The following is a 5,898-nucleotide window of genomic DNA, read 5'->3' as shown; positions in this document are numbered from 1 at the left end:
ACTTTATGGTCGATTTACAATAAAGTCTGATGTATGGTCATTTGGAATCCTACAGACAGAACTTGTAACCAAGGGGAGAGTGCCCTACCCAGGTAAGCCTCAATTTCATTAACTCTTGGTTGCCGTCACCGGCTAAAGGTGAGCTAGGAGCAGCACCATGTGGTGGAGCTTTGTTTCTTCTCTGTCCAGGCTATTCCTTATTTGGTATTGGCTAGAAATCACTGAGTAAGAAAGAGCCTTGTCCTTAAGGTGGGGCAGGTGCAGGAGATGTATGGGTCTTCCTCTCTGCTTCTCCCTGAGGACTTTCTCTAAATAGATGTTTTATTTGTTCTCTTCTCTCAGATCAGAAATATGTCTTAAATAATCCTGCCCCCCACCTCCGTACAGTAAGTGTGACTGATGTATTTTTGTAAATACATATTTAGCCTATTTTCCCCAGTGAACTCTTTGAGAAGAAATTTATGTAATTACTGGGGGGGGGGGATATTTCCCTCTTAAAATAGGAAGAGCCAGCCAGATAGCTCAGCGGATTAAAGCAGGCACAGGGGCCAGGGGTTCAATCCCAGGCCGAGGAGATGGCTCAGTAGAATAAGTGTTTGCCTGGCAAGCGCAAGGGGCCTGAGTTTAATTCCCAGTTCTGCTAGTAAGTAGATAACTTGCCTACTTCTAGGACAAGGAAAACTTTTAGCTCACTTGAAATTAAGCTATAATTGAACATTATTTAATTTTGATACTAGTTGAGGGGAGTGAAAGCATATGAAATCTATAATTATTTTGAAAAATTGCTATGCTGATCTTAGATTTTTGCACATTTTCTAGCATATCCCATCTCCTGACACCTCCATTTGTAGGTCTAACACTATCACATGTCACTGTGCACGTCCCCTTGTTCCAGCACATGCTAGAGAGGAAGGAGTCACAGTGCAAGGCCGAATTCCCCTTAGGTCTGTGATCCACTCCTGAAGCTGCACATGATGCACAGGGACAGGCTTGAGAGACCTCAAGGCTTCCAGAGAACCCAGCAGAGCTCAAGGACTCGCACACTGGGGAATCACTGCCCAGCTCTCATGGACAGGTGTCAGTGAACATGCGCACTGTAAAAGAAAAGGCAGAGCTGAACAAAACCCAAAGCCAGGTCTTAGCAAACATCCAGGTAGTAAGTCAGCAGTAAATTTACTGGTGAATAAAACCTAGCATCTTTTAAAAATTTTTTTTTAAAAACCTAACATCTTTTAGAAAAAGATAACAATTTGGATAATCCACAATGTATGATTCAAAATGCCAGTAAAAAATAAAGTACTGAACATGTGAGAAAAGAAAAAAATGGGGCTGGGAGATAGCTCAGCATGCATAAGTGCCTGCCTGGCAAGCACAAGGTCCTGAGTTCAGTCCCTGGTGCCAAAAAAGAAAACAATGACTGATGATCAAGCATTTAAGGTTAGTAAGACCAGATCCAGAGATTATCCAGATCTTGAAGTTAGTAAAAGCCTTCAAATTAGTAAGACTTAAAATGGAAGAAAATGTGGCAAACTCTGTGTCTACTGAAAGAAGATGCATGTGTGTGTATGTGCGCGCATACACACAAATAGGATTCCATTTACATGAAACAGCAAAATAGGCAAACCCACAGAGACAAAAGTAGACTAGTAGTATCTAGTGGGGGAAATTAGAAAGAAATGGGGGTGACTGATGAGAGATGCAGATTTGAGGGTAGTAATGAAACTTGCAATGCTTATATAGCCAATTATATTAAAAAAAACTTTATACCTTCAGTGGAAGAATTATATGGAATATGTATTATGTTGCAGTAATGTTGGTTTTCTTTAATTTAAAAATGAGAAAGGTTGGCAGCATGAAAAAACTGAAGAATTTCAGCAGATTTTCAGTTTATAAAAATGGAACCAAATAGAAACTTTAGAGCTGTAAAACACGAAATAAGAACAAATTAGATGGATTTAGAAGACATGATTAATGCAGTCAAACACATTAACAGAAAATCTCCAATGATTACGTAGATGAGATGCATCGGAGACAAAACAATAAACTGGGTATGAGGTGTGTTCCTGAAATCCCAGTTACTCTCTATGAAAACAAATTCCAGCCTAGACTACTATACCCTGCAAAACTCTTTCAAGTTTGATGGAGAAGTGAAATACTTCCATGACAAAGAACAGCTAAAGAATTTCGTGATGAAATCCCAGTTACTCTGGAGCTTGAGCCAGGAGGAACAGAGATTTGAGGCCAGGCCGGGGTGAAAAGGGGGTAGGGATGTAACTCAGTGGTGGAGCACTGCCCAGTATATGTGAGGTCCTGAGTTTAAGCCCCATACCAAAACAACGAAATAGAAGATCTGTTGTAACTGGCTATGGTGAAAATGTCTCACTTATGCATAGCAATTGGAATTCCAGAAGGATTTGAGAAAGGAAGTGAAACAGCAGTATTTCAGAAACCAATAGCCAAAACCCTTCTGAATCTGATGAGGGGGTTGCATAGATTTACTAAGCTCTATGAACTTCAAGCAGAGTAAATAAAAAGTTCATAAACTTCAGGTAAGTAATTCATGGTCATCTTATCAAAATCAACACCAAACACCCATAGAGAATAGCAGTTAGCTAACATTTCCTCAGGATATGAGAGCCAGAAAAGAATGAAATTAAGTCTTTAGAGTAGTTGGAAGAAAACTGCCAATTAAAAAAAAAAAAAAGGCCAGAGAGATAGCTCAGTAGAAGCACAAGGTCCTGAGTCCAGTTTCAGTCGACACAGTGCTTGCCAGATTTTCTTCCATTTTAAATCTTGCTAATTTGAAGGCTTTTACTAACTTCAAGATGAGGATAATCTCTGGATCTGGTCTTACTAACCTTAAACGCTTAATCATCAGTCATTGTTTTCTTTTTTGGTGCCAGGATTGAACTCCCTGGTATGGCAAAAAAAGAAAAGAAAATATCCTTCTGAGTTAAAAGTAAATTCTGTGATATTAATGCAAGGACATGTGGTAAAGGAGTAACCAGTAAACTGCCTAAAGTTTCTTTCAGTGCTTAGAAATCATAAAAGTAATAATTTAAAGAGTGTAATAAACACAAGAGTGCTGTCCTCTATCTCTAATGTGATGGTTGATATAGAACACCAGGAGAGGACCTGAGGGGTGGCCCTGCAGTGCCGTGTGTGCTTGGCATGCGTGAATTGGTAGATTTGGTCGCGCACCCGCACGTGTACACGCACCAGGGGAAAGGAGGCTAAGGAACGCTGCTTACCTAATCAAATAAAAAGCAAGAGCAGAAACTGGGAGCAAACGGGCAGCAACTATAGTAACAGGGTGGTAGGGTTAAACCCACTTTGTCAGAAGACTTAAATACACAGATGCTATAACACTATGACACATACTTTAAGGACAGGGTTTACAAAATGACTAAAATTTAAGGTTGAAAAAAAATACACTACAAATCCTAGCCAAAACAAAGCCTGTGTAGCAATAAACTTTAAGGCAAGAAATATTAAAGAGACAAAAAGGGACGTTTCATAATGATATTAAATAGGGAAATGTAATGGTCCAAAATGAATATGCAACTGACTACCTAGCTACAAATATACAAGACAAAAATTAATGTGACTGGGATAACCCAAATGTTCAGATGAAAATCAGAATATAAATGATCTGTGAATTGGAAGTTGTGTATCTGTGGATCAAACCCACAGTCTCAAGCATGCCAGCCTTTAAAGAAGAGAAAGATACTACAAAGTACTATGTCACTGTCTGCTCCTGGTTAACACCTTGCAGACTCACCCACTGGAGGCTTTTTTCCCATCAGACTGTCCACTGCAAAGCCACAGCCTCTCTTTGCTAGTCTTAGTTTGGGTGAGTAACATACCTGGGCAAATGGAAAAAGTATGAGATAAGATTCTTAAATTTATTGACAGTGTGCTGAATATTTACCATTTGATTTTATTTTTAATTATGTGGTAAATTATGAGTTGCATCTCACTATGCAGCTCAGACTTGTAGTGATCTACCTGTCTCAGCCTCCCCAGTGCTGGTGTTACAGGTGTGTGCCACCGCATCCAGTTTTGGTGGCTGGCATGGTGCGCCTGGGGTTCTGGGGCCGGCATGGCATACAGTACCAGGGATCAAACCTGGGTCCTTGCACTTCCCAGGCAGGCGCTTAGACTGCTGAGCTATCTCCCCAGCCCTACCATTTGATTTTAAGAATTGACAATCTTTGAATTAGAATCTTCTTGTCACCTTTTTTTTTTTTTTTTTTGTGGAACCAGGGATTGAGCTCAGGCTGAGCTATGTCCCTGACCCTTCCTGTCACCTTTTTGCCTGACTAGTGCAGGGCTAAGTGTACATAGCTCAGTAATAAGAGCATATACCTAATGGGAGCAAGCCCTGGGTGTTCAGTCCCCAGTACCAAAAAACAAAACAAGAAAAAACACCAGTTTATTGGTAATTGGAAGGGTTTTTTGTATATTCAGACTTTCCTGAATTGGTAAATCTTAACAATCTTGTTAAAATCATAAGCATAGGGGCCGGGGATGGCTCAGTAGAATAAGTGTTTCCCTGGCAAGTGCAGGGTCTGAGTTCAATCCCTGGTTCCGCAAAAAAAAAAAAAAAAAATAAGCATAAAATAAAAGAACAAAGGCATAAGAGTAAAGGGGGAAGGCCAGTGAGATAGCTCAGTAGACTAAGCAACTGCCTAGGCAAGCCCAGAGACTGGGATTTAATCCTTGGCACCACATGCTGTGCCAGCCCCACCCCTGGGCACATTGTGCTTGGTGCACACCTGTAATCCCAGTGCTGGGGAGGCAAAAACAGGATGATCATTGCAAGTTTAAGCTGCGTAGTGAGACCCTGTACCACATACATTTTTTTAAAAAGCCTTCATCAAATGATAACGTTCCTTGCTCCTTTTCTGCTTACCACTAACAATTTGGTTGTATGTTGGTAGTGAATAAAATATACTACATTTCACTTACAAATATGGTGCTGCCAACTTAGATGAAAATCTCAGGAAATTTCCTTTCCAGTATTAGACCCCAAATTACAATTTCCTTTAATAGTTTCCCTTTAAAATGCTTTGAGAAGTCATTTATTCCTGAAAAACATTGTAACAAAAAACAGAACTAGTTACATACTGCCATTACAGTATTTTAAGGGAATCATGGTGTATGAGACTTCTTGTTGCCAGTGGTCAGCTACCAATGGCAGGAGGTAGGAGGGCTGGCCTGACTAGTGCACAGGCAGGAAAGGTGAGGTGGGAAGTGGGGAGAAGTGAAGAGAGGAAGAATTTGGGAAGAGAGGTCTTTTTGCTGGTCTGGGACAATATAAGGTGAGCAGGCTGTGGTGGAGGTGGGGGGAGTTACAAGCAAAGGAAGGAGCTGTGTGTAATGTGACATGAAGAAGCCCAACCAGATAAGGAGACTGTTTCAAGGAAGTGACTCAGTATAAAGTTACGCAGTCGACATCTGTCGCAAAACCAGGACTAGAGTTTTTCCCTCTGAATTCCTGCTTGAAAGTTACTCAGAACCCACCTTGCCCACTGCTCTAAGCTTGTTAGCCCAAGTGAGGTTGTTGCTGCTTGGTAATATCAGAAAGTATCAGTACCTCAGGATGACAGCCTGAATTGTCCTTTATCACATGGGGTCGACTTTTGGAAATACTAATGTTAAAAGTTACGGTGGGATGAAAAATTTGACTTGTTAAATAAGAGTCAGATGTTGAAGTTTCTCTTGATATATTCTGATACTTAAAATTTGTCCTTTCTATTGAAAGGAGCTTTTCACTAAGTAAATTTTATATGCCTTTAGTCAGCGACTGGCATTTTTGTTGTTTCTGTGTGTCGGTTCATGTGTGGCTCTTGTGTGTCAGGTATGGTAAACCGCGAGGTGCTGGAACAGGTGGAG

Source organism: Octodon degus, unplaced genomic scaffold (assembly GCF_000260255.1).
Source record: "Octodon degus isolate 3935 unplaced genomic scaffold, OctDeg1.0 scaffold00075, whole genome shotgun sequence".
Classification (NCBI taxonomy): Eukaryota; Metazoa; Chordata; class Mammalia; order Rodentia; family Octodontidae; genus Octodon; species Octodon degus.
This window is presented reverse-complemented; position numbering follows the sequence as displayed.